This window comes from Nyctereutes procyonoides, unplaced genomic scaffold (assembly GCF_905146905.1).
Source record: "Nyctereutes procyonoides isolate TBG_1078 unplaced genomic scaffold, NYPRO_anot_genome, whole genome shotgun sequence".
NCBI classification, from domain to species: domain Eukaryota; kingdom Metazoa; phylum Chordata; class Mammalia; order Carnivora; family Canidae; genus Nyctereutes; species Nyctereutes procyonoides.
The window spans coordinates 36,499,814-36,512,162 of NW_026575121.1; positions in this window are offsets into that span (position 1 = coordinate 36,499,814).

Below are 12,349 nucleotides of genomic sequence, written 5' to 3' on the forward strand. Positions count from 1 at the left end.
CTATAAATAAAAATTAATTCACAACCAAATCTGAATGTAAGACTTGAAATCATAAAATTGCTAAAAGAAAACATAGGCAATAAGATTCTCAACATTGGTCTTAGCAGCTATATTTGTGGCTTTGACTTCAAAGACAAATTAAATGAAACAAAAATAAGCAAATGGGATGACATCAAACTAAAAAGCTTCTGCACAGTGAAATAAACCACCATCAAAATGGAAAAGCAACCTACTGAATGAAAGAATATTTTTGCAAATCACATATCTGGTAAGAGATTAATATCCAACAAATATAAAGAAATTATAAAACTCAATAAAAAAACTATTTGAAAAAAAAAAAACTATTTGATTAAAAATTGGCCAAATATCTCGTTAGAAATTTACCCAAAGAGGACATACAGATTGCCAACAGGAACATAAACATATGTTCAACATAACTAATTATTAGTGAAATACAAATCTAATCTACAATGATAAAGCACTTCATTATCATAGAATATAATAGATAATAGAATGTCTATTATCAAACAAAAGAAAGAAAGAAAGAAGAAAGAAAGAAAAAGAAAGAAAAGAAACTGTTGGGACTTCTGAAGAAGATGGCAGAGTAAGCTCACCTCATCCCATGGGCACAACCTTGCAGGCCACAAAAGAGTGGCATCATATATTCAAAGTGCTGAAAGGAAAAGACTCTGTAGCCAAGAACATTCTATCCAGCAAGGCTATCATTCAGAATGGAAGGAAAGATAGTTTCCCAGACAAAAGCTAAAAGAGTTTATGACCATTAAACCAGCCCTAAAAGAAATTTTAAAAGAGACCTTTGAGTGGAAAGGAAAGACTATAAGTAAAAGTAAGAATAATAGGAGACATATAGTAAAAATAAATATAACTATAAAACTCAATCAAGAGTTTACTCACAAAATAAAAGGAAGTATGATATCATATATCTAAAACAAGGAGAGATGAGTAAAGAATGGGTTCAAATTTAAGTGCCCATCAACCTAATATAGACTGCTAGATGTAGAAGATTTTAACCACAAATCAAAAATCAGTAATAGATATGCAAAAAAAAAAAAAAGAAAAGGAAAGTAATTCAAATATATCACCAAAGAAAGACAACTTACAGTGAGAGAAGAGAACAGGGAAAGAAAGAATAAAGATATAGAAAACAATGAGAAAACAAATAACAAAGTGCAACAAATACATATGTATCAATAACTACTTTGAATATAACAGCTAAATGTTCCAATCAAAAGACATAGGGTGATGGAAAATATAAAAAAGCAAGACTCATCTATATGTTGCCTTTAAGAGACTTATTCCAAACCTAAAGATACATGCAGATTGAAAGTGAGGGGATGGAGAAATATTTATCATGCAAATGGATGTGAAAAGAAAGCTGGAGTAGCAACACTTATAATGGTCAAAATAGATTTTAAAACAAAGACTGTAACAAGAGACAAAGAAAGAGAACTACAGGCCAAAATGTCTGATGAACATAGATGTAAAAATACTTGACAAAATATTGCCAAAACAAATCTAACAATACATTAAAAGAATTATTCACTACAATTGAGTGGGATTTATTCTTGGGATGCAAGAATGGTTGGGCATTTGCTAATTGTGGACACTTGGGTGACTCAGCAGTTGAGTGTCTGCCTTCTGCTCAGGGCATGATCCAGGGGTCTAGGGATCTAGTCCCACATCAGGCTCCCTTCAGGGAGCCTGCTTCTTCCTCTGCCTATGTTTCTGCCTCTCTCTGTATCTCTCATGAACAAATAAATAAAATCTTTAAAAAATATTTGCTAATCAATTAATGTGATACATCAATAAAAGATAAGAACTATATGATCATTTCAATAAATGCAGAAAAAAACATTTGACAAAGTACAATATCCATTCATGATAAAAACCCTCAACAATAATTTTAGAGAGAACATGCCTTAACACAATAAAGGGCTTACATTAAAAAACCCCACAATTAACAACATACGCAATAGGAATAAACTTAAAGCCTTTCCTCTAATATCAGGAAGAAGAAAAAGATATCCACTCTCACCACTTTTATTCAACATAATACTGGAAATTCTAGCCACAGCATTGAAACAACAAAAATAAATAAAAGACATTGAAATTGGTAAGGCAGAAGTAAAACTCTTGCTATTTACAGATTACATACTATATATGTAAAACCCTAAAGATTCCACCAAAAAAACTATCAGAACTGATACATGAATTCAGTAAGGTTATAGGATACAAAATTAATAAAATCAATGTACAGAAGTCCATTCCATTTTTTATACTAATAATGAAGTAGAAGAAAGAGAAATTAATAAATTGATCCCATTTATAATTGTACCAAAATAATAAAATTTCTAGGAATAAACTTAACCAAGGAAGTGAAAGATCTATACTCTCAAAACTCTAAAACTTTGATGCAGTGAAGATGGTACCAATAAATGGGAAGATATTCTGTGCTCATGAATTGGAAGAACAAATATTCTTAAAATGTCTATACTACCCAAAGCAATCTGCAGTTTAATGAAATCTCTATCAAAACACCAATGGCATTTTCCAAAGTACGAGAACAAGCAATCCTAAAATTTAAGTAAAACCACAAAAGACCCTGAATAGCCAAAACAATCTTAAAAAAGAAAAACAAAACTGGAGGTATCACAATTTTAGAGTTCAATGTCTATTACAAAGCTGTAGTAATCAAAACAGTATGGTACTGGTACAAAAATAAACACGTTGATCAATGGAACAGAATATAGAGCTCCCATACATATATGGTCAATTAAGCTAAGACAATTAAGACAGATGTGGCAAGAATATGCAATGGCAGAAAGACAGTCTCTTCTACAAATAGTGTTGAGAAAACTGGACTGTTACATGCAAAAGAATGAAACTGGACCACTTTCTTACACCATATGTAAAAATAAACTCAAAATGTATTAAACACCTACATGTGAGACTTGAACCTGTGAAAATCCTAGAGGAGTGCACAGGCAGTAATTTCTCTGCATCAGCCGTGGCAACATTTTTCTAGGTATTTATCCTGTGGCAAGGGAAACAATAGCAAAAACAAACTATCTGGAGTAATCAAAATAAAAAAAAAAACTTCTGCACAGCAAAGAAAACAATCACAAATTAAAAGAAACTTATTGAATGGGAAGAGGATATTTACAAATGCATATCTGCTGAAAGGTAAGTATTTAAAATATATAAACAACTTATATAACTCAACACCAAAAACCCTCACATATGATCCAATTAAAAATGGGCAGAATGCATAAACAGACATTTCTTCAGAGAAAACATACACATGGCCAGCATGAAAAGAAGCTCGACATCACTCATCATTGAGGAAATACCAGTCAAAACCATGATGAAATATTATCTCATACCTGTCAGAATGACTGAAATAAAAACCACAAGAAACAACAAATGTTGGTAAGGATGTGGAGAAAAAGGAACACTGGTGTACTGTGGTGGTAATGCAAACTGGTGCAGCCACTGTGGAAGACATTATGGAGGTTATATAAAAATTAAAAATAGAACTACCTTATAACCCAGTAATTGCACTACTCTGTATTTTTCTTAAAAAAAATAAAAAAACCACTAATTTGAAAGGATATATGCATCCTTTCATTTATTGCAGCATTATTTACAAAAGTGAAATTATGGAAGCTGCCCAAGTATCCATCAATATATTGATGGATAAAGAAATGGTATACAAAAAAAAAAAAAAGCAAAAAACAAAAAAAAGGAAAAAAGGAAGAAAATGAAGAAGAAGGAGCAGGAGGAAGAAATATATATATAAAGCAAAATTATTCAACCTTAAATAAAGAATGAAATCTTGCCATTTACAACAACACAGATGAATCTAGGGAGTAAAATGCTAAGTGAAATAAGAGAAAGACAAATACCATGATTTCACTCACATGTGGAATTTAAAAAACAAAACAAACATAGGGGAAAAGGGGGGGACAAACTAAAAATAGACTCTTAAATACAGAGAAAAACAGAGTGCTACCAGGAAGAGGTTAGTGGGGATGGATGAAATAGGTAAAGCGGATTAAGAGAATACTTATCTTGATGAGCATTAAGTAATATGGGATTATTGAATTGCTATATTATACACTTAAAACTCCTACAACACTATATGTTAACTACACTGGAATTAAAAAAAAAGAACTAAGTATCGGTGAGGTCTGAAGGAAAGAAAATACTACACACTATTAGTAGCAATGAAAATTGGTGAAGCCACTATGGAAAACATTATGGAGCTTCCTTAAAGATTAAAATTAAGACTATATAGTTATTTCACTACTAGGTGAGGAATAAAAAAAAACTGATTCAAACACATATATGCACTTCTATGTTCAGTGCAGCATAATTTGCAATAGCCTTTAAATGGAAACAACCTAAATGTCCATATGGATGAATGGATAAATATGTGAGAAATGTATATATGTGCACACACACACACACACGTGTGCGTGCGTGTGAGCTCAATGGAATACTACTCAGCCATTAAAATGAATGAAATCTTGACATTTGTGGCAGAATGAATGGCTCTTGTAGTACTTTGCTAAATAAAATATATTAGGGAAAGAAAAATACAAATTATTTCACAAACTTACAGATACAGAAAACAGATTGGTGGTTTCCGGAGGGGAATGAGTGAAATGCCTGAAGGAGGTCAACTATCTGTATGCTGATGGATGTTAGCTGGACCTTTAGTGCTGATCACTTTGTAGTGCATACAGATTTCAAACTGCAATATTGTACACTTGAAACTTACATAATGTTAAAAAAGAAATATAAAAACAGAGAATAACAATAAGATTCAACTAGTAAAAACATCCTACCTCCCACTATATACCATATCCTAAAGTTATATGTTATACACAAACCATTAGTCACATAAATATCCCATTTAGCCACAGAAAATTATTTGTGTATGATCTGCAGCTTTCTTTCCTTACAGCATTGCTCATATTGAATGCCCTTAACTTCTTCACCAGTCTATCTCCAGATCATCCATCTTTCAACCCTCTTTCTTTAAAGATTATCTAAATATCACTATGCCCCTTATAATTGTAAATTCCCATTCTTTTCCTTTAGACATTCTACTTGACTAAAAAGATATATCTATATCTTTTATAAACTTGTCGTTTCTTTAAAGACAGGAACCATGTCTTACACATCTTTTGAGTATAACTACTGGTACAATGTCTTGTCCGTAGCTATGTTTAAGAAATGTTTATCGATGAGGATTTGAATTTATCATGTATGACAGAATAATTTCCCCCTATCTCCTTCTTTCTTCTTCCTGAGATTTGGCAAACTAGTCTTGGAATATAAAAAGATATATTCTTTTAGTAGGGTATTACATGAAAGATGTCACAAAGGATTGAGATTTGACAGCATAAATGTTTGATTATCTTGTATGCACCATACTCTGAACATTTTTACTGATAAGTCTCACTCCTTAATGGGCTACTAGGTAGACCATTCAAAACTTCTTGAATACTCTGAGATTATGTTTTATCTTCATAAAAACCTTCCAGAATAAGTCAACAAATCATTATGAAGATTTCTATTCTTTGGCATCAGAAAACTTTTCCAACAACAGGATGGAAAATGGCACCAAAAGTCAAATAGAAAGAATACATTGTATTAAATTATGAGGGAAAATGGCTTCACTATAGGAATGTTACATTATACCCATTTTTAGAGTATTTCAAGCTATCTTTGCTTTGAATTGTAGTCTTTGTTCCTTGCCTTATGTTTAATTTTACTCCAACCAAACAATGCAAGCAATTCTAATTTGCTCTGGAGTTATGCAATTATGGAAAAGAATGAATGTTTCAAATATACCAACTTCAGATTTAGTAAATCAAATTTATTTTTTGCCAGAACTAAAATCTACCATCTCACAGCCTGCTCCTTATCACTGATTCACAAATAAAGCATCTATATTTTTGCTACATTATTTCTGTTAGAAAACACAGTGCTATAGGCAAAACACCTTTCTTGGTACTTTGTTGAACTAATAGTAATTAACTCCAAAATAATAGTCTGAATAAAATAATATCCTGCATGAATAATTACTTCAAGAGGTTACTAGCTTTTATAAGATGTATTAATCACAGAGAAAAATAAAAATTTTTGTGTAAGCCAATTTAAAAATAAATTCAATCACACTCCCACAAGTTAAGCCTTCAGCATGTACAAGTTTTCACTTCTTAAATAGCAATGGCAATGCTACATATCATAAATAAGGCATTGTGTTAACTTAATAAATTGATAGTGCCCTGTAATCATTCTAAAAGTTATCAAAATTGTATGTGTGGATGGATGGATCCATGGATGAATGGATGGATGAATGGAGAGATAAATAGGAAAAGCAGTAGAGGCCCAGCACTTGATAATATTGCATTCCGGTTAAGATTTTAAAATAATTTAAATTTTTTTGCCTGAGTGGTAAGAATTATTTTAAGGGAATCAGATTTGAACAGTATTACCTGAATATTTCTTGGAAAACAGAATTTAAGTGGTCCTAGTCTAGTTGGGGGAGCAGGGGAAACAGCATGAGTAATGAATGAATAAGAACAACTATGCATTGGGTGCTATACTATATGTTGGCAAATCGAACTTCAATTAAAATTTTTTTTAAGGAAAATAAAGATAAATTATCTTAAAAATTAAAAAAAGCAACTATGTACTGAAGCATAGTTGAACTGAAGTAAAGTGTGAGTTAACTGATTCTAAGAAATGACATTGGAAAAGAATAGTGGGACCAGATTTTGAAGGATGTGTAATCCAGGTAGAGTTAGGATTTTAAGTAGTTAAAAATATATAATCATTTACATTTTGGTTTCTTTCCTTTGAATCAAGAATTTTGATTTAAAAACACATGATGATTTAAAACTCAATACTGAGAATTCTTCACAGAAGAATCTATGTGCAAAAGAATGAAGAGGGATGCTTGGAATATGCAGTGAGAGATTTAGGTTTTTATTTGTGTCCCAGACATACAAAAGTTTGTAAAATTAAATGGGACATTTTTGGTGCTTACTCACTCCCCTTTAATTTCTCTAGCTCCTATTATCCATAATATAATGCTATTTTAATTGCTCAGGAGATCTTAATAGGAAAACTTTTTCATAATTGTTTATTTGACAGAGCTATATTATAAGCTCTGCATATTTCTGATGACATTTCTTATATTAAACCTAATTATTGCTTGCAATAATATCAGTAGAATATTAATTAATTGGAAAGAATGAGTTGCAAATATATACCAAAGGTTTAAAAAATTATATTCTCTAAATAAGAAATGATTTTTAGTCTATCTGCTGAGAAAATAATCTCATCCATAAAATACAAAGATATCCACTGAAATATTATTTCTAACAGAAAATATAATAAAAAGTTTGATACTAGTTGACCCTTGAAAAACTCAGGGATTAGGGATGCTGGCCCCTATACAGTTGAAAATATGTATATAACTTTTGACTTAACTAAAACTTAACTACTAATAACCTGGAAGCTATTGATTGGAAACCTTACTGATAATATAAACAACCAGTTTTTTAGATATTATGTATTTTGTAGAGGCATTATATATTGTATGCTTACCTATTTTGTAGAGGTATTATACACTATATTCTTACAACCAAGTAAACCAGACAAAAGAGAATGTTATTAGTGTACCATAAAAATAATCTGCATACAAGTGACCGACACAGTTCAAACCTGTGTTATTCAAGGGTCAAATGTAATTGAACATTAAATATACTGATTATGTACCATTGACTTATGTGTCTGGTTTTGTTTTTTTGTTTTTTTGCCAGTGCCATACTTTTTGATTACTATAGTTTTATAGTACATCTTAATCTATGGGATTGTGATAACTCTAGTTTTGTCTTTTTCAAGATTACTTTAGCTAATAGCTATTTAGCTATTTTCAAGATTATCTTTTGTGATTCCACGCAAATTTTAGGATTATATGTTCTACTATGTGAAAAATGTTGTTGATATTTTCATAGGGATTGTGTTAAATATGTATATTGCTTTGAGTAGTATGGACTTTTAATATCATTTTAATACCAGTATCAATAAGCATAGAGTATCTTTTCATCTGTGTCACCTTCAATTTCTTTTATCAATGTTTGGTGGCTTGGAATACAGATCTTTCACCTCCTTGGTCAAGTTTATTCATAGATATTTTATTACTTTTGGTGCAGTTGTAAATGGGATTGATTTCTTAATTTCTCTCTATGCTGCTTCATTATTAGTGTATGGAAATGGAATGGACTTCTGTATATTAATTTTGTATTCTGCAATGTTATTGAATTCATGTATCAGTACTGGTAGTGTTTTGGTGGTGTCTTTAGTATGGGTTTTCTCTATATAATATCATCATCTGCAAATAGTGAAAATTACTTTTTCCTTACCAATTTGGATGTGCTTATTTCTTTTTTCTTGTCAGATTGCTATATACGACTTCCAGTACTATGTTGAATAAAAATGGTGAGAGTAGACATCCTTGTCTGTTTCCTGATCTTACAGGAAAAGCTCTGTTTTCAACCACTGAGTATGATGACAGCTGTGAGGTTTTCCTACATGACCTTTTTTATGTTAAGGTATCTACTCTAATCCTACTTTGTTGAGAGTTTTTATCATGAATGGATGCTGTACTTTGTCAAATGCTTTTTCTGCATCTAATAAGATGATTACATGTTTTTTTATCCTTTCTCTTGTTAATGTGATGTATCATGCTGATTAATCTAAGTTAGAAAAAGAAAACTGCCATATCATTTCACTCACATGTGGAATTTAAGAAAGAAAACAAATGAACAAAGAAAAAAAGGATATAAACAAAAAAGTAGACTTGTAAATATACAGAACAAACTTGTGGTTGTCAGAGGGGAGGTGGATGGGAGAATTAGATAAAGAGGATTAAGAGTAAACTTATCTTGATGAGCACTGAGAAATGTATGGAACTGTTGAATCATTATATTGCATACCTGACACTAATGTAACAGTGTTGATTATACTTCAATAAAAAGTTTACTTTTAGGATACCTGGGTAGCTCAGTGGTTGGGCGTCTGCCTTTGGCCCCAGGGGTGGGCCTGGGGTCCAGGGATCGAGTCCCACATCGGGCTCCCTGTATGAAGCCTGCTTCTCCCTCTGCCTGTGTCTCTGCCTCTCTCTCTCAGTGTCTCTCACGAATAAATAAATAGAATCTTTTAAAAAAATTACTTATGAAGACTGAATAATCCTCCATTATATATATATAATATATATTATAGAAATATATATATAGAAATATATAAATAGAAATATATATAGAAATATAGAATATATATATAGAAATATAGAATATATATCTATATATATAGAATATATATATAGAAATATATATAATATATGTTATAGAAAAGGTATATATATATATATATATATATATATATATATACCTTTTCTTTATCCATTCATCTGTGAATGGATAAATGTCCTAAATAGGTAGTTTCTGTATCTAGACTACTGTGAATAATGCTGCAATAAACATGAGAATGTAGATATCTCTTCAAGATCCTGATTTCAATTCTTTTGAATATACATCCAGGAGTGGTAACATTGGCTTTTAAGGTAGTTATATTTTTAATATTATTGGTAACTTCTATAAAGGTTACATGTAGTGTCTGCACCATTTTACCTCCTCACCAACACTGTACAAAGATCTCAGTTTCTTCACATCTTTATCATCACTTATCTTTAGTTTTTTTTTTTTTAAACTAGTCATTCTAACAGGTGTGTAGTGATACCTCATTGTGTTTTGATTTTCATTTCCCTGGTGACTAGTGATATTGAACACCTTTTCATATACTTGTTGGGCCTTTGTAGGTCTTTTGACAAATGTCTCTTCAAGTTCATTCATCAAATTGTATATATTAATAAGTATGTTTTTTGTATATCAATTATATCTCAATAAACTAGGAAAACATTTAAAATAATTTGAAATAATGCATATTATACTATATTCTACATATTTTATATATTAATTTTGATTATATATTCATTTGGAATCCACACATATATAAAAGGAATGGACCTAAATGTTAAGCTCTGAAGATCAGAGGTTCTGGCAGTTTCTATTTTCTCCTTCAGTCTTTTCTGAATTCCCTAATATTCAACAAGAAAAAAAATAAGAGGCACCTGGGTAGCTCAGTTGAAGAAGCATCTGCCTTCAGCTCAGGTCATGATCCCAGGGTCCTGGGGATCAATTCCCATGTTGGGCTCCCTGCTCAGTGAGGAGTCTGCTTCTCCCTCTCTCTCTGCCCCTCCCCCATCTTATACTTTCTTTATTCACTCTTGAATAAATAAAATCTTTAAAAAAAGTAATGCATATTGAAAAGATTTTCTCAGTCTTCAAAACATTCAATTTTTGTTACTATATGTTAAATTGCAATAGATACTGCTTGGTATAAATCAATATTCGTATTTATAATTATTTAAAAGATCATCAATAACTAAAGAAATCTATCGCAAATTAAAATTATTTTTAAGACTTTAATGAATTTTGCAAATCAGTTTGTAGGGGTCTATTTAACTTTTTCATCAGCAGAGCATCACCTCACTTGTTTCACCTCAGTCTCACAGTATTCTCTTTTTTATACTTTGGGGAAGATAATTATTGAAAATCATATATTATTATTAATATAAATATGTATCTTTAAAGTGGAGTATTAGTCAGATTTAATGTTAAGTTGCATATTAAGGATATTAACCCCTTCTTTGTTATCTTAGACTAATCTGTTTAATTTTTCTTGTTTTTTAATTAAAATTTTTAAATTATACTAACATTTCACATGTGTTTTTTAACCAAAAAAAAACTTTAAAAAAAATATTCAAATTCTGTTCCTGTGGGACTTTGTAATGACATTCTCTTTCTCTCTTCCTTAAATGACATTTGCTGGCAAATGTAGATGTTATCATCTACTTATGATTTCCTAATTATGTTCATGCAGACTTTCATTGCACAAACAAAAATAGGATATGCAGGAACATAAGAAATGATGGCAGCCCAAAGATGGTTACTTTGGACACCTAATATGCCTGTTAGTTAATTTACATCTTATCATTAGAGAAATATTCTACCTAATTTATTTTAAGAGTAAAGCTTTTGCAGATATTAAAGCATAATTGTTTAAAAGTTATCTTTTCTATGTTAAATCTTCCAGTCCACTACAGTAGTGGTAATACAACCACAATAATTTTTTAAACTTAATTATAAACTACAATCATAGTCCATGCAAATTCTAGTCCAAGTGAAACCCTTAGTTCATGTTAATTGTAAATGTAAATGAAGCTTACAATAAATTTTCTAAATTGTGTAAGATTAAGAATTTGAATTTAGACAGATTGCTTTTACTTACACATCCTACTTCATTATTATGTTCTTATCGCTTCTTATGACTCATCAATTTCTCCAAAAATATTGGCCTGAATTAAAAAACTAATGTTGCTACCAAGTGGTATTTACTGAGCACTTATTAAATTAAAAAAAATATTCTTCCTGTATTAACTAATCTAATCTACATGACAAATTTTATGCAGCACCTATAAGTATCATTCTCATTTTTTCAGAGGTGGAAACCAAGGCACAGACATTAAACAATGTCTTAGTAGCAAATCTAGAAAGTAAGAAAGCCAAACTCTAAATCCAGTCAAGCTGAGGTTCAAGGACTTTTTGTTGTTGTTTTCACATTTGTTATAGTGATATAAATTCTCATGCTTTATATTCTTCTTTCTATCTTATGGGGTGTCCTATTACATGTTAGGTCTTTTGGGTAGAAGTAGTAGTTTAAATTTGATAGACAAGAACTGATGTTCTGAACAAGAAAGCTTTCCACGGCTTTTGAATTTGATGTTGCATGTCTTTTTCATTGTTTCATTCTTTCTCTTCTTTTGTCTAGGTTCTCCAGAAATTTGTTTTTCTCTTGTCTTGTTTGACTGATAGATGGAACTGACTTTGTGAAAGCTGTTCAGGTTAGCAGACATAAAACTAGTAACAAGAAAATGTCAGGACTAGATTTACATCTGAAATGATAGGAAACATTGACAAAAATACTTTAGAAGCAGTCTTTTGTGTCTGATCATAGTAAAAAATGATGAGAATGGAACAATTCAGTAATCAAAATGCTGATTCTTCCTGACTGGACAGACTAAAACAGGCAGCAATGAATTTCATCTTTTCTCTCTTATTTTTCTTATATATATATATATATATATATATATATATATATATATATGTAAATTGCTTTCATTTGGACA